At 44.9% G+C, this 27267-nt stretch overlaps 1 long non-coding RNA gene across 1 annotated transcript in view; it reads left to right on the forward strand.

Moving 5' to 3' along the window:
- The window catches only part of LOC143958328 (uncharacterized), a 32004-nt gene extending 13967 nt beyond the window's left edge, over positions 1 to 18037 (forward strand). The window contains exons 2-3 of the long non-coding RNA XR_013270128.1: positions 4359 to 4404; positions 17453 to 18037. This is a non-coding gene — a long non-coding RNA (uncharacterized LOC143958328). The remainder of the gene's footprint in view (positions 1 to 4358; positions 4405 to 17452) is intronic.
- Positions 18038 to 27267: the final 9230 nt, after the last annotated feature.

Raw genomic sequence — 27267 nt, forward strand, 5'->3', positions numbered from 1 at the left:
GTTCCAGCAAACCTCTCTCTCCTACTTCCGGGTTACACAGGCGTTCTGCGCATGTGCGAACCCGATGTGAAACCGAGGCTTGGTTCCCACGCATGCGCCTCGCTTCTGACGTCGGCAATGACGTCAAGGGCGCCACTTTTAAAAATCTTTGGAAGCTGTCAGAACCCTGGGAATGTTTGCAGTGGACGCAGCGACTTCCCGGGGCTGACAGTTTGGCGGTTTAAGGTAAGAGCATGTCCCTTAAGCTAGGGAAATGCTTACTCTTAAAAAAAAAAAAATGCATTTTTATTTCTCTTTGGTTTGTGGTATTTCTTGATCTGTTGGTTTGTTTGGAATATGGACGCCTTACTGCCTCCTAGTGGCCAGCCCGCTCATGTTAGGTAGGTTGCTAGCATTCATGTTTTTTTATAATGGAGAGAGTTTTGCATAGGTAGGATTGACTGTGTGTCTTTTTTCTCTTTCTGTCTGTTTTGTCTTTACAGCCCTTCTGGGTCTGATCCACAGCTTAATGCCTCTAGACGCAGTGGATCATCAAGATCACACCGCCATAAATCCTCAATGTCTAGCCAGCATAAGTCAAGGTCTGAACAGCGTGACAGGAATTATTCTCACCCCCCCTGCTGCTCACTTCAGCAGGCGGACGGAAAAATCATGCTGGGGGTGCAGGATGCCTGTTCCATTAGACAAATCCCTATGCGATCACTGCTTCTCCAAAGCTGCAGATGAAAGGGATGGTGCAGACCAGCGTTTGGAGTCAATAGTAAGACGGGTTGTGAAGGAATCTCTGCAGGAGAGGGATGCTCTACAGTTGTGTGAATCCCCGTCAGATTTGTTGGTCCCTCCAACTGGAGAGAACCCATTGCAGGAGACATGGGAATCCTCTCAACCAAGTCGCCTATCTGCTCCCATCTCAGACAGTGAATCTGACTTAGAGGATCCTGGTTTAGGATTTGACTATGGACTGGTGCCTTCATTGGTTAAAGCAGTGAGAGAAGCTCTGAAGTGGGAAGATCCTATTACTTCCCCACCAAAGCAGAGAAAATTCTTTAAACAGCTCAATAAGGAGCGACAATATTTTCCTTTCCTTTCGGAGTTGGGTGACATTATCACAGAGGAATGGAGCAAGATGGATAAAAAGGGTTCCATGCAGTCAGAAATCCTGAAGCTATACCCTTTTAAGGAAGAGGCTGTGAAACACCTGGAGTCAGCTCCACTGGTGGATGCAGCTCTCATGCGTTTGGTGAGATATGTAACCCTCCCTTTAGAAGATACGGTATGTTTTAAAGATCCTTTAGAAAGGCGGAACGACTCAGACCTAAAAAGGATCTACCTGACTTCTGGAATGGCTTGCAAACCAGTGCTTGCAATGGCAGCGGTATCTAAGGCCATAGAATCCTGGACTGATACTGTGGAAGAATTCCTGAGGGGTATTTCTATCGAAACAGCCAAAGACTCCCCCATTCAAGAAATCAGAATGGCGTCTGCCTTTTTGGGGGAGGCATCTATTGATGTTATTCGCCTGATATCTCGGGATATGTTAGCAGCTGTCTCAGCACGCCGTGCGTTATGGCTCCGTCCATGGCTGGCGGATCCAGCATCCAAACAGGCCTGGTGCCGTATTCCTTTTGAGGGGACATCTTTGTTTGGTAACAAGCTGGATACTGCCATATCCCGGGCTACAAGTGGGAAATCTGGTTTTCTTCCCCAGGACAGATGTCTTCAAAATCAAAAGCGTCCAATTCCTAGAAGACAGGGCCCTGATCGTGCCAGGGAGGCACGTAGCTATAGACCTGGTTGAGAATTCTCAAGGTCATGGAGATCCAGGCAGTCTTCTTTTAAAAATGCCTCAAAAGGGGGTTTGTCCGGCAAGCAGGATTCCGCTAAATCCTTTTGAAATTTTGAAACATGGAGGCCAGTAATAGATTTGACCCATCTCAATTCCTTCATTCACAAAGAGAAGTTCAAGATGGAATCTCTGCTTACCATCCAGCAGTCAGGGGGACTGGATGATTTCAGTCGACTTGAAGGATGCTTACTTCCATGTGCCCATGGCAAAGGAGTTTCAACAGTACCTCCGCTTTGCGGTAGGCAATCAACATCTACAATTTACATGTCTTCCCTTTTGGGTTAACAACGTCCCCAGGGGTCTTCTCCAAAGTTCTTTTGGCAGTTGTGGCCCTTCTCAGAGTCAAAGGTGTTCGTCTCCACCACTATCTCGACGACCTACTTCTGCTATCTCAGAACAGAGAGCAACTCTTGGAGCACAAAGATCTAGTCATCTCCACTCTACAAGAGTTCAGGTGGCTTCTGAACCTAGAAAAGAGTCTTCTAGATCCAACTCAGTCCCTCGTTTTTCTAGGGGCACAGTTCAACACGGTGGAAGGTACCATTGCCCTTCCAGGAGAGAAGGTTGGAGTCATACGAGACAGGATTTATGCAGCCCTTGCGTCATCCCATCTTTCGGCTCTCCAATGTCTGAAGATGATTGGCACAATGTCAGCCACCATTCCCATGGTAAAGTGGGCCCAGTGGCACACTCGTCCCTTTCAGAAAGGGTTTCTACAACAGTGGGACTTATCCAGCCAGACACAGCGCATATTCCTCACTCCAGCCATGAGAACGTCTCTTCTTTGGTGGCTGCAGGGGAAGAACCTGCGCAACCACCATTCGATCATTCTCATCTCATGGGTCACGGTAACTTCAGATGCCAGCAACCGAGGATGGGGCGCTCACTGCCTTTCGGATGTCGCTCAGGGCAGGTGGACATTTCCATCACAAAGAGTTGTCTCCAATGTTCTGGAGTTAAGGGCGGCCTTCCAGGCGCTTCTGTCATTCCACCATCTGATAGCGAATGCCTCGGCCATGCTAAGGTTGGACAACACAACCGCGGTGGCTTACATAAGGAAGCAAGGGGGAACTCGCAGCTGGTCTCTGTTACAGGAGGTGGAGCCGATAATGAACTGGGCTCAGAAGAATTTGTCCAACCTTTCTGCGGTCTACATCCCAGGGGTGCAGAATGTTCAGGCGGACTTCCTATCGCGATGGACAACAACGAATGGCCCATACACAGGGAAGTATTCGATTGGCTTCTGACTTTAGGATTGTCCCCGGAGGTCGACCTGTTCGCTTCCCCGTGCAATCGGAAGCTTCCCAAATATTACTCAAGGTTCAGGGATCCTCAGGCATATGGGATAGATGCCCTCACAGAACATTGGATGTTTCAGACAGCTTATGCCTTCCCTCCAGTTCCGGTGATCCTGCCGTTCCTTCGGAGGCTCAGGACAGAGAAGGTGGAGATCCTTGCAGTGATTCCATTCTGGCCCAACAGGCCTTGGTTCCCTCTACTGCTGCTCCTCAGTTATCAAGAGTTGGTTCCCCTGCCTCTCAGGCCGGATTTACTATCTCAAGGCACAAGGTTACATCCATGCCCATCATGTCTACACCTCAGGGTGTGGCTTTTGAGAGGGAAAGGCTAGAAGCTCTTGGTTGTCCGGAAGAAGCTATTTCAACCCTTCTCAATTCCAGACGGGGGAGTACTAACGGAGTATATGAGCGCATATGGTCCAAGTTTTCGGCCCATATGTCCTCCAGAGAAAATTCTTGTAGTTCTCCAACAGTACAAGACATACTGAGCTTTCTCCAAACAGGCCTTGATTTACCTTTTACCTTCAGAGGGCATACAGAGCAAAGGGCTTGGCTCCTCCTGAGGCACTAACGGCTCATTCAACACGGAGTATCTCAACATCATGGGCAGCTTCTCAACATGTTGCGCCTGAAGTTATTTGCAGAGCGGCCTCTTGGTCTTCCATTAATACTTTTGTTTCTCATTATTGTGTAGAGCCAGGGGCTCTGTCTTCTGTTAATTTCGGTTTGCAAGTTTTGTTGGTTGACAATGCTAAATAAACTTTTGTTCTTTGCTCGACATTTTGCCCACCCGGGTGTATTTGGCGAGTTATTTCCCACACGTATGCTGCCATGGAGCCTTTCAGGAAAACTGAAAATTTATATCAAATACTTACCGTAATTTTCCTTTCCTGATGGGCTCCATGGCAGCAGGAGTTCCCTCCCTGGAGTAGGCTAGTTACGGAACACTGATAGTTGCCAGGAGCAAAGATTTATGGGAGTTGGGTCCTATTGGGTAATCATGGAGGCGGGGCTACCCACACGTATGCTGCCATGGAGCCTATCAGGAAAGGAAAATTACGGTAAGTATTGATATAAATTTTCAGTTTTTTGGTTGTAACATGACAAAATGTGGAAAATTTCAAGGGGTTGAATAATTTTTTTCAAGACGCTATAAGTGCTTAATACATATAAGATATACTAATTTTATGTACCTTCTTATCTTTTCCATCTAGATGGTGTTTTACACGTGTGGACCAAATGAGGCCATGGTGGTATCAGGTACAGCTGTGATGATGATGATGATGATGCTTTTTGTTCTGTTTGCTCATTTTCAAATTCAGACTCCTGTTTTCATATTGCGTAAATCGTATCAAAAGCCAAAACTTTAAAAAAAGTGTTTGGGCTAAAATAAGAGCTGGTAAACTGCCCCCCCCCCCCCCCCCCACCTGTATTCAATTGGGGCGATTTTCCCCTTACTTCCTGGGCTGTAGACTCAACAGGGAGTAAGATCTTCTTTTTGGTATGTGAGGGAAATCCTGTCTGAAAGATGTCAGGAGAAAGTGTCTCCATAGGAAGATGTTCTATCTATTCCTGTTCTGGTGGCAGTTCAAAATTCATTTCCAACAACATTGGTGAGCAACACAATTGGAGAGAGTAATTCTCCTAATGGGTACAAAGACGAAAATTAAAACTTGATGGGGTTTCTAACCCCTCACCACTCAAAATCTGAAATATAAAAAGGCAAAACCTTTTTTTTGTTTAATGTTTTTTGAAAGTGAGAAAAGTATAGTAAAAAATGTGGCATAAAAGGTAACCCGTTTCTCAGGTTGCCAGAACAATACATTAGTGATGCTTAGAATAATCGCATCCTCAGATACCGAAATCTTAATATCAGAGATCCCCCTGGAATAGTCATCAAGCTAGTAAGTTCAATTTAGAACCATATTGAACCAAAGTAGCATCAAAATGTATTGCAGCATTTACAAACAATAACAACCACCCCATCCTAGAACTGGCCTTTGCAGCAAGGAGCACCTAGGACAATGCATGTCAAAAAAACAACAAAGAAATATTCCCAGTTCTCTTGCCAGCCTGCAACAATCCAAATTGACCTTGGCCATTGGCCGGCTGTTTACCCACGTGATCGGCTGTGATCATTTCACATCCGATCACTAAAATGTAAGCAAACCCCGATCTCGTTCCCTGGTTCCCCTCCTCGCACACCGATCGCGTGTAAGGAGCAGATTGCGGTAACATCTCGTTACCTCTTACAGTGTACACCAATCATACTGATTGCGCCCCCCCCAATAAAGAGGACCTGTCACTCACAGTCCATCTGAGTACCTGTCCCAGTCCATCTGAGTACCCGAGTACCTATTTGCAGTCCATGCCTCATAGAATATATACAGTGCCTTGCGAAAGTATTCGGCCCCCTTGAACTTTTCAACCTTTTGCCACATTTCAGGCTTCAAACATAAAGATATCACATTTTTATTTTTTGTGAAGAATCACCAACAAGTGGGACACAATTGTGAAGTGGAACGAAATCTATTGGATTCTTGAAACTTTTTTTAACTAATAAAAAAAAAAAAAAAAAAATGAAAAGGGGGTGTGTAAAATTATTCGGCCCCCTTGCGTTAATACTTTGTAGAGCCACCTTTTGCTGCGATTACAGCTGCAAGTCGCTTGGGGTATGTCTCTATCAGTTTTGCACATCGAGAGACTGAAATTCTTGCCCATTCTTCCTTGCAAAGCAGCTTGAGCTCAGTGAGGTTGGATGGAGAGTGTTTGTGAACAGCAGTTTTCAGCTCTTTCCACAGATTCTCGATTGGATTCAGGTCTGAACTTTGACTTGGCCATTCTAACACCTGGATAAGTTTATTTGTGAACCATTCCTTTGTAGATTTTGCCGTATGTTTGGGATCATTGTCTTGTTGGAAGATAAATCTCCGTCCCAGTTTCAGGTCTTTTGCAGACTCCAACAGGTTTTCATCCAGAATGGTCCTGTATTTGGCTGCATCCATCTTCCCCCCCCCCCCCCCCCCCCCTCAATTTTAACCATGTTCCCTGTCCCTGCTGAAGAAAAGCAGGCCTAAACCATGATGCTGCCACCACCATGTTTGACAGTGGGGATGGTGTGTTGAGGGTGATGTGCTGTGTTGCTTTTACGCCAAACATATCGTTCTGCATTGTGGGCAAAAAGTTTGATTTTGGTTTCATCTGATCAGAGCACCTTCTTCCACATGTTTGGTGTGTCTCCCAGGTGGCTTGTGGCAAACTTTAGACAAGACTTTTTATGGATATCTTTGAGAAATGGCTTTCTTCTTGCCACTCTTCCATAAAGGACAGATTTGTGCAGTGTACGACTGATTGTTGTCCTATGGACAGACTCTCCCACCTCAGCTGTAGTTCTCTGCAGTTCATCCAGAGTGATCATGGGCCTCTTGGCTGCATCTCTGATCAGTCTTCTTGTCTTAGCTGAAAGTTTAGAGGGACGGCCAGGTCTTGGTAGATTTGCAGTGGTCTGATACTCCTTCCATTTCAAAATGATCGCTTGCACAGTGCTCCTTGGGATGTTTAAAGCTTTGGAAATCTTTTTGTATCCAAATCCGTCTTTAAACTTCTCCACAACAGTATTGCGGACCTGCCTGGCATGTTCCTTGGTCTTCATGATGCTCTCTGCGCTTTCAACAGAACCCTGAGACTATCACAGAGCAGGTGCTTTTATACAGAGACTTGATTACACACAGGTGGATTCTATTTATCACCATCAGTCATTTAGGACAACATTGGATCATTCAGAGATCCTCGCTGAACTTCTGGAGTGAGTTTGCTGCACTGAAAGTAAAGGGGCCGAATAATTTAGCACGCACCACTTTTCAGTTTTTTTATTTGCAAAAAAAGTTTAAATTATCCAATAGATTTTGTTCCACTTCACAATTGTGTCCCACTTGTTGGTGGTGATTCTTCACAAAAAATTAAATTTTTATCTTCATGTTTGAAGCCTGAAATGTGGCAAAAGGTTGAAAAGTTCAAGGGGGCCGAATACTTTCGCAAGGCACTGTATGTTAGGGTGTTTGCTTTCCAAATTGGGGTAATTTTGTGGGTAATTGCACTGTCCTGGTGCTCCAGGACCTTCAAAAGTGTGATGGGTAGGAATGAGATGTGTTATTTATGCTCCTAGGTACTACTTCAATGTTCGGCCTCTCTATGTGACCAGGCTGTGTAAAAGTCCTACACGTGTGGTATCGCCATACCCGGGAGGAGTAGCAGAATGTGTTTTGGGGTGTAATTTTTGCTTTATACATGCTATGTGTTAGAAATATCTTTATAAATTTACAACTTTGTTAAAAAAAACAAAAAAAAAGTTCATTTTTTTCCAAAAACTTCTGGAAAAAAATGACTCATTATGCCTCAGATTATATGTTGGGGTGTTTGCTTTCCAAAATGGGGTAATTTTATGGGAAACTCCATTGTCCTGGTACTCCAGGGCCTTCAAAAGTGTAATGCGTCATTTTTGCTCGTAGATCGTCTGAAGGTACTACTTCAATGTTGGTGTTCTGTATGTGGCCAAGCTGTGTAAAAGTCTCACACATGTGGTATCGCCATACTCGGGAAGAGTAGCAAAATGTATTTTGGGGTGTAATTTGTTTTATGCATATGCTGTATGTGAGAAATAACCTGATAATATGACAGTTTTGTAAAAATAATAATAATAAAAAGAAAATCTTCATTTTGCAAAGAATTGTGGGAAAAAATTACAACTTAAAAAAAACCTCACCATGCTACTTACTTAATACCTTGGAATGTCTACTTTCTAAAAAGGGGTCATTTGGGGGGTATTTGTACTTTCCTGACATGTTAGTGTCTCAAGAAATGAGATACACCTGATGTACTGAAGGCCTGGTCAGATGTGATCAATTTTCAGTGATTGGCAACATAGTTTGTAATGTAGACTCTATAACTTTCACAAAGACCAAATAATATACACTAATGTGGGTTATTTTTACCAAAGATATGTAGCAGTATAAATTTTGGCCAAAATTTATGAAGAAAAATTACTAATTAGCAAAAATTTATGACAGAAACAAAGAAAAAGGCATTTTTTTTTTCCCCCAAAAATTTACATTATATTTTATTTATAGCACAAAAAATAAACCCACTAGTGATTAAATACCACTAAAAGAAAGCTCTATTTGTGTGGAAAAAGACACAAGTTTCATATGGGTAGTGTTGCATGACTGTGTAACTGTCATTCAAACTGTGAGGGCGCTGAAAGCTGAAAATTGGTCTGGTCAGGAAGGGGGTGTAAGTTCACTGTATTGAGGTGGTTAAATCAGGATATACAGCACAGTGTTTGTGCTGTGTAATTTTTCCCTCTCTATGCTGTAAAATTCCTGGTTGATCCTGTTCGTTCCTGTGTCCAACTTAGTGCGCTGACCACGGTAATTATTGCTGCTGATCTATGATATTGTGGTCAGTTTACACGCCTCCATCATCCCGCAGTCTCTCCCTCTCCCACCTCCCTCCTCCATGCTTTTCCAGATTGGGAGTCTGTGTGTGTGTGAGCCATCTCCTCCCTGCCCCTCCCCCCATTCTGCTATGGCTGTAAAATCACAAATCCCAGTATGCCCTCTGTTACAGGAAGATATATTGTACAGTGTCTGTTTTTTTTTTTTTTTTTTATTATTATGCAGCGAAATACCTTATTTCAGAGTGCCACTGTGCACTCACGTGACCTCCCGCGGCTCTCCTTCCAGCTGACATCAGAGGGGCATTTCAGCCCCTCCCACTGTAGTCCTTCGATTGGCAAAGGAGAGTGACGGGAGATCATGTGACCGCACAATGGTGCTGTAAAATGTATTTCTCTGAATATTTTTTTAAAAAGGCACAGTATATCTTCCTGTAACGGAGCAGATTCCAGCATTTGTGATTAGTGACTTTACAACCGCTTTAATTTTATACTTTAACAGCATCCAAACTTACTCCATAAGGCAGTGCTAAAGATGATGTAAAGGGAGCAGTAACTCCTAGCACACAAACAAGTTGAAGTTAGCTGAAATCTGACTGATTACGATGTGTAACTGCACTGTGTGCTTAGTGCTATGTGCACTGAATAAGAATGTCTTCTTGGAAGCATATTTTTTTGATTTGCTCAGATGAGACAGGTCTTATTTCCTGTGGTGCCAGAAGAAAATTACCCTGTTTAACATCTGAAAAACACGTGCAAGAAATAACAAAGTGCTTTAGGTAAAGTGTTTTTTCAGTAAGAAATTAATTGATGTATCATGATTCGTGTGTCTACGATGTGGCATCGATGCATACGACCAGAAAAATCGTTTGGCAGGTGACATCTCGACTTGCCCCGCCCCTCCTGGAGAGTGCTCCGAGCATGTTGTTAAAATAACTGTTCTTAAAAAAAAAAAAAAAAAAAAAAAAATCCTGTGTTAAAATCAAGTGCCCCGCTGTATGTGCTCTTTAAACAAAAAAATATGGAGCTTCATACCTCATTTCTCAGAGTGTGCGTGTGTGTGTATACAATATATGCCGCTCATGTGACTACTTGGCCCGCCTCTCCTCACGTTTCTCCTGACAGCGGGGAATTCTCAGCCCCCGTCCGCCTCTCTTCTGATAGCTAGAGTCAGTGGGCGGGGCCGAGAATTCCCTGTTGACGTCAGGAGAGAGGCGAGTCAGGCGAGAGGCGAGTCAGGCAGTCACATGAGTGGCATGTATTGTACATGCACAATGAGAAATGAGGTATGAAACGCCATATTTTTTTAAAAAGCACATACAGCGGGGCACTTGATTGTAATATGGATTTATTAAAACAGTTATTTTAACATTAAGTAGAGTACAAATGGGTTTTTACTCTACTTGCACCTCATACACGTTCTGTGCTGACAGTTCCCTGGCTTTCCCATTTGCACATTCCACTGTATTAACTCCTAGTGGGCTGGGAGGTGCAAACGGAGAAGCCAGGGAACTGTCGGCAGAGAGACAGTACAGGGAACTTCACGGGGCTGTTTGTCAGCTGTGGTTTCTATCCCTCTTGATGGTAGCACTGTGTGTGAATGCCTGTACCCTGTAGTGCAACAGATTACTGCACTTTTTAAGGGAGTGAGGTTATTTTTAATTCAAGGTGGAGTTCCAGTAAATTATTTGGTTATTAAAAGTCAGTGGCTACAAAAAAAGTGTATTTTTCTGACTTTTAATAAAAAGACACTCACTGGCCCCACAATCCAGAGATGTGGCCACCCAAACACTCCCTTCTCTCCCCCACCTATCCACGGTGCTAGCACTACTACTGTGAGCATCCAGCTGTGACAGCTTGCAGCTTTTACAGCCAGGTGCGCTGTCCTGCATAGCCCGGCAATCTTTTGGGACCTGTGATGTGTCCTAGAAGATTGCAGGGAGGAGGGGCCACCCAGGCGGCCCAAGCGAAAGTGGGGGCTCATTGGTAATCCTTGACCAGATGATGATAATCAAATCGTGAGACCAGTGAAGATGCGTACCTCTACCTAACAGTCAGGAGCTTTTTACCTGTGAGTCTCGCTAGTGTACCAGTAAATTTAGAGCCCAAAATGGCTAATCGAAGGTACACTATTGAAGAGGTTATACACCAACAATATTGCGCAAATGAAAAATTAAAGAGAAAATCAAAAAATGTGGAAATATATAAGTGATGAGCTGCCAACACGCTAAAATTAGGGATTTTTTAGCTGGAGAACATGTCAAAAATATAGTGTAAGCGCTCAACTTGTATATATTTCTTATAGTGCTACAAAATGATATGTGCTCAAATGTATATATAAGGTTACCCAAAGGAAGGAGGTTAATACTATAAAAATACAAAAAATATATAGAAATATATAAAGTGACTTATACATATATATATGTATATAAACCAAAAAAATGGTGACTAGTGGATGTTTTATCCCAAAGGAGAAAAAGGTGACTGTAGATTTACATAGGAAATAATCACAGTGATAAAGTCCATAAATGGATATATAGTCCAAAACAATCGTGCAAAGTGTCAATAACAGCCAGGGTTCTGTGATGTTATGACCGAAGAAAACAATATTTCACCATGTGACGATCCCACCACCGTATAGGGTACAGGCTTACCGGATCTATATGACCCTAGCAGACATACGCCTCAGGGGTCAATCAAAGCTTGTGATCCCAGCCACAATGGTGTCAAGGATTAGATGTATCAGTCATGGCATATACGATCCCAACAAATGACTAGATGTGGTCACTATTCCTCATGTGCATATACAAGTCCAACAACGACTCAGGCATGGAAGATGAAGAAACAAAGCCAACATGGCATAATAACGTTTTTAAAAAAAACTTTAATAAAAAATTTAATTTGCTAAAACTCACATTTCCAAGATGAACAATCAAGCATGTCAGAGAGAAAAAAATGGCAGTAGCGGAGTCCTCCCGACGCGTTTCGACCCACCGGTCATCATCTGATGTACTGAAGGCCTGGTCAGATGTGATCAATTTTCAGTGATTGGCAACATAGTTTGTAATGTAGACTCTATAACTTTCACAAAGACCAAATAATATACACTAATGTGGGTTATTTTTACCAAAGATATGTAGCAGTATAAATTTTGGCCAAAATTTATGAAGAAAAATTACTAATTCGCAAAAATTTATGACAGAAACAAAGAAAAAGGCATTTTTTTTATGATCCAGATGATGACCGGTGGGTCGAAACGCGTCGGGAGGACTCCGCTACTGCCATTTTTTTCTCTCTGACATGCTTGATTGTTCATCTTGGAAATGTGAGTTTTAGCAAATTAAATTTTTTATTAAAGTTTTTTTAAAAACGTTATTATGCCATGTTGGCTTTGTTTCTTCATCTTCCATGCCTGAGTCGTTGTTGGACTTGTATATGCACATGAGGAATAGTGACCACATCTAGTCATTTGTTGGGATCGTATATGCCATGACTGATGCATCTAATCCTTGAGACCATTCTGGCTGGGATCACAAGCTTTGATTGACCCCTGAGGCGTATGTCTGCTAGGGTCATATAGATCCGGTAAGCCTGTACCCTATACGGTGGTGGGATCGTCACATGGTGAAATATTGTTTTCTTCGGTCATAACATCACAGAACCCTGGCTGTTATTGACACTTTGCACGATTGTTTTGGACTATATATCCATTTATGGACTTTATCACTGTGATTATTTCCTATGTAAATCTACAGTCACCTTTTTTCTCCTTTGGGATAAAACATCCACTAGTCACCATTTTTTTGGTTTATATACATATATATATGTATAAGTCACTTTATATATTTCTATATATTTTTTGTATTTTTATAGTATTAACCTCCTTCCTTTGGGTAACCTTATATATACATTTGAGCACATATCATTTTGTAGCACTATAAGAAATATATACAAGTTGAGCGCTTACACTATATTTTTGACACACTATTGAAGAGGCCTACACGTTTCTGAGCGTGAGAGATAGTGAAGAGGAAGTCACTCGTCTGTCAGAATATGATCCTGTAGACAGCGGCTCCATGACAGATGGCTCTGATGACGGAGTTGTGGTCCCTGCCAAGGTCAGGCGTACCAGACCCCGATCTTCTGTTGTTGAGGTGCAGGAACCTCATGGCTCTCGTATGGAGCAGAAAAGTACTAGTGCTATTCATTCCTTCTGGTGAACTGGCAAGCACCAGCAGCCTAGTACACCCAGCACTGCAGTAACACGTGGTGACGTGGCGAGTCCCATAAGTGCAGTTCAAGCTGGGGAGGTGGCAAGCACAAGTAGTGTCCCACTGCCACCAAGAAGACGACAAACACAGGCCTGTCGAGCCCATAGTGCCCTTCCTGTTGCATTCTCCAATCCTAATTGGGAACCCACCACTTCTGCAGCACTCGTACTTCCCTCATTCACTGGCCAACCCGGCATTCAGGTGGAAACAGTTGACTTTACATCACTTCATTTTTATTTGCTGTTTTTCACTGAAGATCTCTATTGTGGACCAAAGCAATTTGTATGCTGGTCAATACATCACCGCTAATCCCCAGTCCTCCCTTGTCAGAGCTTGGAAACCAATTACGGTTCCCAAATTTAAGATCTTTCTGGGCCTATCCCTCCTCATGGGCATAACTAAAGAGTGAGTTGCAATCATATTGGTCCACTGACCCAATTCACTATATGCCCGTGTTCTCTGCCACCAGGGCACGATACAAGCAGATCTTGCGATTCATGCATTTCAACAACCATGAACACTGTCGTCCTCGGATACTATTAGCTCTACAAGATTTGACCCCTCGTAAACCACCTTAACCACTTCATCCCCGGACCAATTGTCAGCCTAAGGACCAGAGGTCTTTTTACAATTTCGCACTGCACTGCTTTAACTGGTAATTGCGCAGTCATGCAATGTTGTACCCAAACAAAATTTGTGTCCTTTTTCTTCCCACAAATAGAGCTTTCTTTTGATGGTGATTGATTGCCTCTGCGATTTTAAGTTTTTGCGCTATAAATGGAAAAAGACCAAAAATTTTGAGGGGAAAAAATATATTTTCTACTTTTTGTTATAAGAAAAATCTAATAAACTCAATTTTAGTCATACATTTAGGGCAAAATTTATTCAGCCACATGTCTTTAGTAAAAAAAAAAATATCAATAAGCGTATATTTATTGGTGTGCGCAAAAGTTATAGCGTCTACAAACTAGAGAACATTTTCTGGAATTTACACAGCTTTTAACCACTTGCTTACTAGGCACTTAAACCCCCATCCTGCCCAGACCAATTTTCAGCTTTCAGCGCTGATGCATTTTGAATGACAATTGCGCGGGCATACAACACTGTACCCAAATTAAATTTTTATCATTTTTTTCCCACAAATAGAGCTTTCTTTTGGTGGTATTTAATTACAGCTGGGATTTTTATTTTTTGCTAAACAAACAAAAAAAGATGCAAAATAAAAAACAAAAACAAAATCATGTTTAATAGTTTTATAAAATTTTGCAAACAGGTAATTTTTCTCCTTCATTGAAGTGCGCTGATGAGGCTGCACTGGTGGGCACTGATAGGCATAGTTAAGGCGGCACTAATAGGCACAGATAAGGCAGCACTGGGCAAAGATGGGCACAGATGAGATGGCACGGATGGGTGGCACTAAGGGGCACTGATGGGTACCACTGATTGATGGGCACTGATAGGTGGCTCTGATAGGTGGCACTGATGGGCGGCACTGGTAGATGACACTGATGGACACGGATATGTGGCACTGGGGTGCAGCACCGTTGTTGAGGCAGATTGTGGGCACTGCTGGGTGGCACTGACGGGGGGCACTTATTTATTCCTGAGGTGGCACTGGCAGGGGGCAGGTGGGCACTGGTAAGCTGGCCGTGATCTGGACTGATGTCCCAATCACGGCCGCCGGTGATCGGCTTTTTTTTTTTTCTCCTCGCGCTATCAGCGCGAGGAGGAAAAATAGCCGATTACCGGCTCCGTTTGTATCACATGATCAGCTGTCATTGGCTGACAGCTGATCACGTGGTAAGGGGTCGGGATCGACCCCTTGCTCGGATCCATGATCAGGCGAGTCTCATAGACTCGCCGATCACAGAGCGCGCCCCCTCGTGCATGCTCTATTGACGTCGTCCTGGCAAAGGAGGTCCGCTCTGTAGCCGTCATTTGGCTATAGCGCGGATCTCTAGTGGTTAATTTATGACTGCCTATCTCATTTCTTGAGGTTCTAAAATGGCAGGGCAGTACAAACCCCCCCCCCCCCCCAAATGACCCCATTTTGGAAAGTAGACACCCCAAGGAAATTGCTGAGGGGCATGTTGAGCCCATTGAATATTTTATTATTTATTTATTATATTATGAAGTGATTGAATAATGACACAAAAAAAAAAAAGTTTGCAAAAAGTTGTCACTAAATGATATATTGCTCACACATGCCATAGTTATATGTGGAATTGCGCCCCAAAATATATTCTGCCGCTTCTCCTGAGTACGAGGATACCACATATGTGGGACTTTTTGGAGTCTAGCCACGTATGGGACCCCGAAAACCAAGCACTGCCTTCCGGATTTAAATATAAAACGCTACCAAAAAAACTGTTAGCGATCGCAGGGATCAGGCCTCACTCTGCGAACGCTGCATTTATGTGTTTAGTGTTTTGTAAGTGACAGTGATCGATCGATACTGCACTTGGGTGGGCTGGGTTTTGGAACCCTAAACTGCTGGGGACGCTAGTATAGATCTGATCAGTCAGATATTGATCTGTTCAGATTCTATACCACTACGGGAGGTGTATGCTTTGCGCGTGGGTGTTAGCGGTCCTGGCACTAACCTATCGTTGCCTGGGGCGATGCAGACCCTGACCCTAAAACCTAATTGATATCACCCGCCGGGTGATCAGGGGGTTAAACCTTTATTGGGTAATAAATGGTGGGTGCCCTGATGCTATAAAAAGCAAACTAACCTGTGTTTACGATACACAGCGGGGGAAGCTTCTCATTCGCCAGGAGCGATCGAGAGAGGGTGGCCAGAAACCAACGGCCATCCCCTCATCCCGAATCGTTCCTGCAGTGAAATGGACTGCCGCATCCAGCGGGAGGGGGTCCCACCCACTGGAAGGCGATCGCGTACGTGCTTGTGCCTGTCTGTGCCATTGCACCGACGTACAATGCCATGCGGCGGTCCTTAAGTGGTTAACCAACGTTTTACAGACTTGTTTACTCCCTATCAAGTTGTCTGCATTGATGAGTCCTTGATTAAGTTTTCTGGCAGCTTGTCTTTCAAACAGTATCTTCCCAGCAAGCGTGCCAGATATGGGGTCTAGATGTATAAGCTCTGTGACAGGGCCACAGGCTATACATGTAGTTTTATGGTTTAGGAGGGAAAAGATAGCCGCATAGAGCCGCCGAACTGCCCAGATTACATAGGGAGCGCTGGCAAGATTGTGTGGGACTTGGTGTTGAAATGGATAAGAATTGCAAACTAGTTCGTGGTTATCTGCTGCTATTTCCAATTAAAAAGTATTAATGTGCATACACATTAGAAGTAAACACTCTCTGAGACCTGTTCAGCTTAGGCTACTTCTAACTTCTGATTTATTCGTGGGAGGTGTTGATATTTTATACAGAAAGATACGTCATTGCTATGTCAGTCTAATAGGTACATCTTATTGGTTAAAATATGAGAGAAATGGAGAAACTTGATTCTTGAAGTTTGGTTGAAGCTGGTTCTCTTATCTCAAATGCATTCTTCTAATGCGTGGGATGTAGGAAGTGGACGCCATCTTAAACTCTGAACACAGTCAATCTGTATACTACATAATAAGTAAGGAACATGTATACACATAAGCAAATAGACATTTTATGATTATCATTATTTACATTTAGATTCCTTAACAGTCCCCCCTAAAATGGCTATTTTCTTCTGTACCTCATCTAAAGGTCCTACTCACCTGGCCCATTCTCCTCGGCTTAAAAAGAGTTGCTGTATATAGTTAGGCAGCAACTAGTTCACTACCCCCCTCGATACAGCTGGAGAAGGGCAATCGGGTGCTATCTATCCCTATAACCCTATAGGATTGTGAGATTTTGGACAGGGAGTGACTGTAGAGGAGTGAAGGTTTGTCATTCTCCATCATAATAGGATCCTCTTCTTCTTGGTGGAGAAATGTAGGGGGGCTGTTGTCTACAGCTTTGCTCATTAACTTCTTTACGAAAGGTAGAATACAGCATACAATCGGGGCTAAAAGAACCAGGATTATTAGTACCGTTACCCCTATCTGGGCGAGCACTTATTGCCACCCACTCATCCAGCTAAAATATTGATTCCATGGGTCTGTAATACCTGAGTTCTTCTTCAACTCCAATGACAAATCTAATTTCTTTATAGCTAAAGTTACTTAAACCGGTATTATCAGGAATGTAGGTGCAACAGAGCGGCACAGTGGTGTAGTGGTTAGCACTCTCACCTAGCAGTAAAAAGGGTCGTTGGTTCGAATCCCAACCACGACACTACCTGCCTGGAGTTTGCATGTTCTCCCTGTGCCTGCGTGGGTTTCATCCGGGTACTCCGGTTTCCTCCCACACTCCAAAGACATGCAGGTAGGTTAATTGGCTTCTGTCCAAAATTGGCCCTAGTATATGAATGGGGACCTTAATATGTGGGCTCCTTGAGGGTAGGGACCAATGTGAGTGTGTAATGTACAGGGATAGGGATAGACACTCACTCAGTTTGAACTGGATGGACTGGTGTCTTTATTCAACCTTACTAACTATGTAACAGGTTCCGGTTTTTTTTTTTTCTATCATTTTACAGACACCTCCTTGGAACTCCTATAGCATCTATGTACACATGAGGGTCAAAGCTTCCGGAGAGAACTGCTCGCTTCCTCCTCTGACTGTGTGCTGGGTCAGTGTATGTATCAGGAGCATCTTTTGCTAGGATATGGAGGGGCATAATGACCTTTTTAAAGGGCACATTCACCGGTCCAGATACCCTCTAATCTGGTCCTATGTTCCAACCCACTGTCCCTCCCAGGAACCACAATTCTGTCCCCAGTAATTGTCTGTAAAACACACATATATATCCTTACCATCAGGGATGTCACTGTACCAATGGCATTGCCATGAAAGAGTCAAATGGACAAGGTACTATGTCACAGTAATCAAAGGTAAAGATGGTCACATATGTACCTGAAGAGTTATACCAAAATGTAATTATTAGAGATGCACCGAAATTTCGGCCGCCGAAACATATCGGCCGAAAAGGCCCTTTTCGGCAATTTGCTGAAAGGAAAGAATGGCCGATAATTGAGCCAAAAATGGGGCGGGGCCTGTGGTGGAACTCCGCCCCCGCCCCGCCTCTGGTGCCGCCCATGATGGGGGTGTATAGCCCAGGAGAGCCGCCGCCGTCTGGTTGAATAGAGCGCCGGGAACATCACAGCTTTAATTTCAATAGCTGTGTGTTCCCCGTCGCGCGCCGTCACACACAGCCCCTCCACCTTGTCCGGGGAACTTTGGTAGACAGATCACCTGTCCAGATTGGACGGGTGATCTGTCTATCAAAGTGCCTGGACAAGGGGGAGGGGCTGTGTGTGACGGCACGCGACGGGGAACACGCAGCTATTGAAATTAAAGCTGTGATGTTCCTGGTGCTCTATTCAACCAGACGGCTCTCTTCGCTGCACTGGGGCATTGCTGGCTGCATCACCTGGGGGGCATTGCTGGCTGCATCACCTGGGGGGCATTGCTGGCTGCACTTATCTCTTTTATCATGTCGCCAGTCTCTGACCACCTCCTGTACCATGTCCCCAGTCTCTGACCACCTCCTGTACCATGTCCCCAGTCTCTGACCACCTCCTGTATAAAAATATTTTTTAAAAACAGTCATTTTCGGTATCGGTACTGTTTCGGTTTTCGGCCTAGTGTATTTTTCATTTTCGGTATCGGTTTCGGCACCAAAAAACCCATTCGGATCATCCCTAGTAATTATGTTATTTTTTGTGATGGCCACCTCCTGGGCCTCCCTCCTAGACCAAACAGAAAAAGGATATGCAGCATGGTCGTCATGAAGTGGGCGGGATCTTGTCCTCGCGGGGTTGGAGCTTTCTTGCAGTGGGAAGCGTGTATTCAGGTGTCCTTCCCGGGCCAATTCGACTGAGGTGGCTGTGGTCAGCAAAACTTGGAATGGACCATCATATCTGGGTTCAAGAGAATGTTTTCTCACAAATGTATTTACCAGCCCCCAATCTTCAGTAGTTGGTGTGTTCCTGTATCTAATTCAAGATCTGGAATGGAAGAAAACACCAGGACATGCATTTGGGTTAATTCTCGTGATAATGCAGTTACATAATTAGTCAACACATCAGATTGCAACTGTAACTGTTGGGGAAAGTGACAGTCAAGTCTGGGGGCTGAACCAAACAAAATTTTATAAGGGGATACGGCATGTTTCCCCCCCGGGGTGTGTGTCTGACACTGAACAGGGCAATGGGCAAACTGTCTGGATGACTCATGTTAGTCTTTTGGGCCATCTTTAACATCCTGTTTTTCTAATGTCCCTTTCATCCTTTCTACCTTCCCGCTACTTCCAGGGTGGTAAGGGGTGTGTAGAGCCAACTGAACCCCCAGTGCTGCCCTAATCTTTTGTAAGGGTTACTGTGAAGGCTGGGCCTGATCGCTCTCTATCACCTCTGGGACCTCAAATCTACATACCATCTCACTCAGTAGTTTCTTAGCTGTGGTCCTGGCAGTCATGTCCACCTCCACTAGGGCATATTCAAATCTGTCACTCCTTTGGCATTTGGGAGTGATCAATTTGTATCCTCTGGAAGGGGTATAGAGCTTTTGCCAGGTGCTTCTGTGCCTTTTCTGTACATTCTGGGTTACATTTGTTGCAGATAGTGCATGATCTGCAGAAGTTGTTGGTCAATGGAGTAACTCATAAGTTCATAAGAGTCTTTAAGTGGGCAGCTCCATTTGCCCATTGCACCATGGCTGGGTACATACTCCTGGGTAGACAAGGCTTCTTGTTGCACTCGAATAGTCCATCTCTGAGAGTTCCTCCTCTCCGTTTCCAGCTTTCCTTCTCATCCGGACTTGCTGCTTCCTGTAATTATTTCAGATAAACTGTCCACTGGGAGAGTCTGCAGGATAAGCACGGAGCGGTCTTCTACCACCCTGCTGTCCACTTCCCGTGGACCACTGGCTGTCTGTTTGGCAGCTGAATCGGCTAGATTGCCTCGAGCTTCCTTCAAGTTGAGTTTGTCGTGTGCTTTACTTTTAGAATAGTCACGTGGGTTGGGAGAAGCAGGGCGTCCATCAAGTCCTTTGATGGCTGAGCTATGTTTCACAGGTGTTCCTTCAGCCGTCAGGAACCCTCTGTCCTTCCAGATAACACCAAAATAATGTGCAACGCTGAAAGCATATCTTGAGTCTGTATGAATGTTGGCTCTTTCCCTCTGCCAATTTACATGCTGTAATAAGTACTTGCAGCTCTGCCACCTGTACAGACATCACCGGTGGTAAGGTTTCAGTTTGGAGAACCGAGTTTTCAGTGGTGACCTGGATCCTGCAGGGGTATTTCACTCATGGTGGGGAGATGCGTGGTTTCCAGCCGCATTAGTTTGATGCAGTCATGGGGTGACAAGTCAAGACTCGACTTCTCCTCCTTTCCCTCCTCGAGAAGTGGAAGAAGGGTGGTAGGTTTCAGCGTTTGACAACGTAATAGAATAATGCTGTCTAAAAGGTAGGAACACAGGAGTCTCAAGTGTCTGGCAGTGGACAGATGTTTCAGGTGAATCTTGGTGGAGTATGGGAGCAATGTCATGAGGAGCAAGCAGAACAAGGCAGAGTCCGAGGACCAAGCCCGAAGTTTTGTCAAACAAGGCTTGTGCAGCAAAGACAGATCGCAGACACAATGAGCCTCCTCTTGCTATCGCATCCAGCCGACAGGAATAAGCAGGGCGTAGGCAGATGCCATGTGATTGGGTGAGTACTCCTGTAGCATGTCCCAGATGTTCGGATACAAAGGGCTTGAACGTTTTGTCATAGTCTGGGAGCCCTAGCGCCAGAGATGGTGTGTTTGAGGCCTCAAAGTTGGCTATTGCTTCAGGAGACATCTGGAAGGGGTCTGATTTCAGGGCGTCATACAAAGGTTGCATCAGTAGGGAGAGTTCTGGAATCTATGCTCTGCAATAGGAAATTAGTCCAAGGAAGGAATGAAGGGGCTTCTGGCCTTGTGGCAGTGAGATGTCAAAGATTGCTTTCGCCCTGTCTTCAGTGAGGTGTCTTGTCCCATGGGACAAGACAGTGTCCAAGAAAAATGACAGAGGTTGAGCACCACTGCAATTTGGGCTTTGAGGCTTTGCAACCCTGTTTGGCAAGATAGCACAACTGGCTTTCTGAGGTGACTTCAACAGTGGGTAAGTCAGCTGCACAGTGGAGAAGGTCATCAACATATTGGAGGAGAATCTCTTCCAGGTGATCCTCTTATGTGTCAAGGACAATAGCCATAGCTTTTGCAAACTAGCTTGGAGAGTTCTGTGCACCTTCTGGCATAACTGTTTAGCTATGTTGTTTTCGTAGGTGAATGCAAAAGGTACCAGCAGGATGGGTGAGGGTGGACACTGAAGAGAGCGTTTGCATGGTGCACCACTGTGAGGTACTTTGCAGTCAGGGACACCCCCGCAAGTAGCTGGTTCTCTTTTAGGGGTTCTCTTCTTCCTAGAGAACAGAGGTGTGTTGCATGGAGGTGCGCAGGGTATCAGGGCTCCGTTTGACACGAGGGCCTGTGGATCATAGGCACGCAGGGATTCTGTCAAGTACTTCCTGCGGTAATGAACTTGGAGTTATTGCTCCATGAAGTGTCATCAGGAGAGGCAGAGAATACAAAGCAAATGAGTCTTCCAAGGATAGGGGAGTATGTAACTTCACCCCCCCCCCCCCCTTCAGGTGTGAAAATGATTGACGCCTGTAGTCTGGACAGCACATCAGCTCCTAGTAGATTCAAGGGACATGTAGAGGACACGCAAATCAGGAAATGTCCCCACTTGGCATGGCACCCCATCCACTCCCACGCAGGAAACATCCAATAGTGGAAAGGAAAGAATTATCAGGCAGGTCCTAAGCCCTCAACACAATCCTGGCTACACTCATGTCAATGAGAAAAGTGGTAGGTTTTCCTTGTATAGGTAACGTGACCTTTGCTAGGGGTCCCCCAGTCTCATTTGAGGACACTGTCATAAGGGGTGACACGGGTTTGCCCATTTCCTAGCGTGAGTTGGGGCGTGGTGGTGGAGGTTCATGTCCACGTTGCCCTTCACGGGGATTCCTGTCTTGTCTCGGATGTCTTGGGGCTCTGCATACTCTTCTGATGTGACCCCGCTTCCCACAGTTGTAACAGACGATCTTTTCCCTGGTATTGGGCAGTGGTGGTGGACGAGTGTAGGCGGGATCTTCGTCTTATGTTACCATGAGGGGCATTGTTTTTTTTTTTTTTTTTTTTTTTCCCCTTTTTGATTTTCTATCCCTCTGGCCACCAACAGTAAATCAGGCATTTTCAGTGAGCGATATTCAGGGCGGACCACCATCAGGCTTTCTGATATCCTCTGAGTCCTGAGACAAAAGCAGATTGCGTGTGCCTTTTTCATAGAGGGAGAAGCCCAGATCATCAAAGGCCTGTATGAGTCTAGCATAATACTTCTCCAGACACCCCTTTATCTTGGGCAATATCTTGGATTGTGGTGGTCTGATCTGCCAATTTCTCCTTTGCCCAATCACGGAGTTGTGCACAGAACTCCACGCCTGAGGTGTAGGAAGTGGCACTTGTAAGGCAGACATCATAGTAGGGCCGCCTGCATAACCGGCCAAAAGACATGTCCTGCTTTAATTTGGCATAGGCTGATCAAGTCTCTCCAGGCAGCTGAGTAAGTTTCTTGTATCTGCACTATCCTGCGGTAGAAGGGCATTGGCTGTTTCTCTGGGTCAGGCAGACTTGTCACTAAGGTTGCTGCTTGTGATGGGGTAAAAGCGACATACATCACCGGTGCCCCTTTTGGTAACCGAGACTGGTGTTGGGGCGGGGGCTGAGAATGGGCACTGTTTCTTATGGTTGCCAGCATATGTCTGAGATCCTCTCGGAACTGTGAGTCCGGAGCCGGATTGGGGGTTAAATCAGCAGGTGGCCTTGCTGCCTGTTGTTGGCCTTCCCACTCGGACACTTCTTCATCATTAACCTATCCGGCCTGTGAAGGTAGTGCTTCTGTATTGGGGAAGGCAGGTGTGTGGTAGGAACCATCCTGGTTTAAAACAGGAAGGACTGGGTATAGACCATGGCTGGGCCTTCTGGGTGTACCAAGATGGCCGCCGGTAGGAAGTGCACTGGGCTGGGCAGAAAGTGAAGGCCTGGGTGCTCTAAGATGGCTGCCGGGTGGAGTTGTCACAGCGGGTTGTGCTTGGGCTGGAGTGGTGAGAAGGAAGTGGGTGTTAGGGTTGCCCCTCCCCTCCTCTGTTTCAGGTTTTTGCATAACACGGTGATTCCAGCATATCATCAACTCTGTGATACAATTGTCAGCTTTCTTAAAAGGGAAGTAAACCCTTCCAAACAACTTGGACCTATAGGTAAGCCTAGATTAAGGCTTACCTGTAGGTCCAAGCAATATCTCCTAAACCTATATGGTTTAGGAGATATTTGCCCGAAAATGGGCACCGCTGTCTACGGCGCATGCGCCGTAGACAGCGGCGCGCAGGCGCACTAAATGCGGCAATCCAAGAATGGATTTGCCAAATTTGTCGACTCCCGTGCGCATGCGCGGGAGTGACGTCATCGCGGCTTCGCCGTATGACAGCAACGGAGCTGCGAGGCGCGACTCCCGTGCGCATGCGCGGGAGTGACGTCATCGTGGTTGCGCCGCTGTCATTGGTCGGAGCTGCGAGACGCCACCAGCAAGATGGACGCGGCGGACTACAGGGATCAGCGGCGACTTCGCTGGCTCCTGTGTCAGGTAAGTGACACATAATGAGCTACTATGCGATGCATAGTAGTCCATTATGCTTTACCTTTGCAGGGAAAAAAAGAGGAAGTAAACCCATCAGGGTTTACTTCCTCTTTAACTTCCTTTATCACACAGGATTTCTCTCTTTCTTTAGCAACATAACACAACTTTGTTAACTATTTCAACATCTTCTCTCCTCTTCACAATATCACATGCTAGCCTCCCTCTCCCTCTCCCTCTCCCCTCTCCCTCTCCCTCTCCCTCTCCCTCTCCCTCTCCCTCTCCCTCTCCCTCTCCCTCTCCCTCTCCCTCTCCCTCTCCCTCTCCCTCTCCCTCTCCCTCTCCCTCTCCCTCTCCCTCTCTTCCCCTCAGCGGATGGCTTCAGAGGAGAATACAGGCAACTAATGGGTTAATACTACTCTGACTGCTGTCTTATCAAAGAATTCCTAGAGTGGGGGCTCGCATCCCTGCAAGTGATCCTGTCTCCTTGCACACTCCTGGCTGTTCTATCTCTTCGAGAGTCTGCCCAAACCCAGTTTCACTGGGTAATGTACATTTAAATCTCAAAACTAGCACGTCAGAGGTGGTGGGGAGCAGTGGCTTATGGCCCAACTGATCCTTCAGGTAGCCACCTTCTCTCACCTTCACCAATCTCCAACCCTCCTCGTGTATGGCAAACAGTAATCCACAAATACACTCAGGACAGGACATTACACCTGACACTCTTTGAACTGCAAAGATAGCTCTCGTGAGAAGTTCACCTGAGTTGCAAAAATTCCAGCAAGCCTTCGTTCAGTCTGCCCAATCCGCAGCTGAGATTAACCCTCAGGAAAAGCTCACCCGAGAAAAACGTTTATAGACGTTTGCAAGACTGCCCTATTCTGCAAGCCTTCGTTCAGACTGCCCAATCCGCAGCTGAGATTAACCCTCAGAGGTCCTCCAACCTCAAGTAACCCATCTATAAACGCCTGCAGAATTCCACCCCACCACTAGAGGCAGAATCTAGGGGTGAGGATGGACACACGCCTGCAGCTGCACTTTCAGTCTGCTAAATTTGCAGTCCTTCAGAATGACAGACACTGAACGGATAATAGTCAGCAGAAAACCATTGGCAGGTTTGTTAAAACGGCCCCAGGCGAGAAATAAGTTGCCTGCCTCTTTGAGCAATCGAACGGAGCCAACAAGACAAAATCAACCGGCCCAACCAGAGAAGTCGTACAATGGTAAGAATCAATATGCTTACCGTACTGTTAGGGCTGCGTGCTTAACCCCCTTCTCTGATCTGGCCAGCTGTTCAGTCCTGGAATGCGGTCTCCCTTCGATTTGAAGCCTGGAGCCCCCACATTCGGCGCCAAATGAAATGGATAAGAACTACAAACTAGTTGGAGGTTATCTGCTGCTATTTCCAATTAAAAAGTATAAATGTGCATGCACATTAGAAGTAAACACTCTCTGAGACATGTTCAGCTCAGGCTACTTCTAACTTCTGATTTATTCGTGGGCGGTGTTGATATTTTATACAGAAAGATACGTCATTGCTATGTCAGTCTAATAGGTACATCTTATTGGTTAAAATACGAGAGAAATGGAGAAACTTGATGCTTGAAGTTTGGTTGAAGCTGGTTCTCTTATCTCAAATGCATTCTTCTAATGCGTGGGATGTAGGGAGTGGACACCATCTTAAACTCCGAACAGAGAGTCAATCTGTATACTACATAAGTAAGGAACATGTATACACATAAGCAAATAGACATTTTCTGATTACGACCATTTGTGGCGCCGTACCTAGTTCCCCGTAAGGCCAGACGCTGGTACATTCTTCTTCTTCTTGTTCATGTTCTTCTTGTTCATGTTCTTCTTGTTCATGTTCTTCTTGTTCATGTTCTTCTTGTTCATGTTCTTCTTGTTCATGTTCTTCTTGTTCATGTTCTTCTTGTTCATGTTCTTCTTGTTCATGTTCTTCTTGTTCATGTTCTTCTTGTTCATGTTCTTCTTGTTCTTGTTCTTCTTGTTCATGTTCTTCTTGTTCATGTTCTTCTTGTTCATGTTCTTCTTGTTCATGTTCTTCTTGTTCATGTTCTTCTTCTTCATGTTCTTCTTCTTCATGTTCTTCTTCTTCATGTTCTTCTTCTTCATGTTTGCTTTTCAGGTACGCCATTCCGTTGCAGCTCGGATTTATTTATCTTGACAGCAACATCGTTTGCTCCCACGATACATAAAGCCGTGCTGTCGGAGGTGATTTCACCACCACAGTTTAAAAAAAAAAAACAGCATATATGTCAAAGCATGGGGGCAGCAGGGGTGGAGGAGTGATTTGCTCCTAACTTTTGGGGCGGATACCCCCATGCTTCGGTCTATATTTTATAGGCCATTCAGCTGCAGCACTGATTTATTTATCTTGACAGCAATAGCGTTTGCTCCCACGAAAAATAAAGCCTTAACTCCAGCGCTGTAGGAGGTGATTTCACCACCACAGTTAAAAAACAAAATGGTGCATGTATGCCCAGCATTAGAAGTGGGTTTATGAAGGGAGGTATTCTAATGGTGGGCATACCCACCGATCAAATCAAGCGGTCGGCTTTCATGTAAAAGCAATCCTAGCGGCAAACTAGCCTTTGGACTTATTTTACAAGCAGTGGGAGGGAATGTCCCGTCCCTCCCCCCCCCCCCTCCCCCCACATCTTCCATGGTCTTCTCTGGCTCTGCTGTCAGGGAACCTGGGAATGCAGCCGGTGGTTCCACCAGCTGACCATAGAGCTGATCAGAGACCAGAATGGCTCCCATCATCTCTATGGCCTAAGAAACTGGAAGCTACTGGCATTTCATGACTTAGATTTCGCTGGATGTAAACGGCATCATTGGGAAAGCATTTTATCACACCAATCTTGGTGTGGTCAGGCGCTTTGAGTCCAGAGGAGAGCTCTAGGGTCTAATAGATCCTAATTTTTTCAAAAAGAGTAACTGTCACTACCTATTGCAATCATATGGGATATTTACACTCCCTGAGATAAAAATGATTAAAAAAATGAAAGGAACAGTTTAAAAATAAGATGATAAAAGAAAAAAAAAAGTAAATGTAAAACCTTGGACAGAGGGGTGGCAGTGGACGTGATATATTTGGATTTTGCAAAAGCGTTCGATACAGTTCCACACACGGCTCATGTGTGAGGTAAAGTCTACAGGTTGGAAATATCAGTTTGTAAATGGATAGAAAACTGGCTAAAAGACAGAATTCATAGAGTAGTGGTTAATGATTCTTACTCTGAATGGTCTAAGGTTATCAGTGGTGTACCCCAAGGTTCAGTGTTGGGACCCTTACTTTTTAATATCTTTTATAAATGATATTGGGTCTGGGATCAAAGTAACATTTCCGTGTTTGCAGATGACACCAAGCTATGCAGTGGAAGAACGTTCCTTACAGGATGTCTCCAATTTACAAGCCAACCTCAATGCTCTGTCCTAATTGGGCGACTATGTGGCAGATGAGGTTTAATGTTGATAAATGTAAAGTTATGCACTTGGGGGCTAAGAATATGCATGCATCATACATGCTAGGGGGAGTACAACTGGGGGAATCCATAGTGGAGAAGGATCTGGGCGTTTTGGTAGATCATAAGCTCAATAATAGCATTCAATG

This window comes from Lithobates pipiens, unplaced genomic scaffold, assembly GCF_037356315.1.
Source record: "Lithobates pipiens isolate NorthernLeopardFrog02 unplaced genomic scaffold, aLitPip1_a1.2 Scaffold_103, whole genome shotgun sequence".
NCBI classification, from domain to species: Eukaryota; Metazoa; Chordata; class Amphibia; order Anura; family Ranidae; genus Lithobates; species Lithobates pipiens.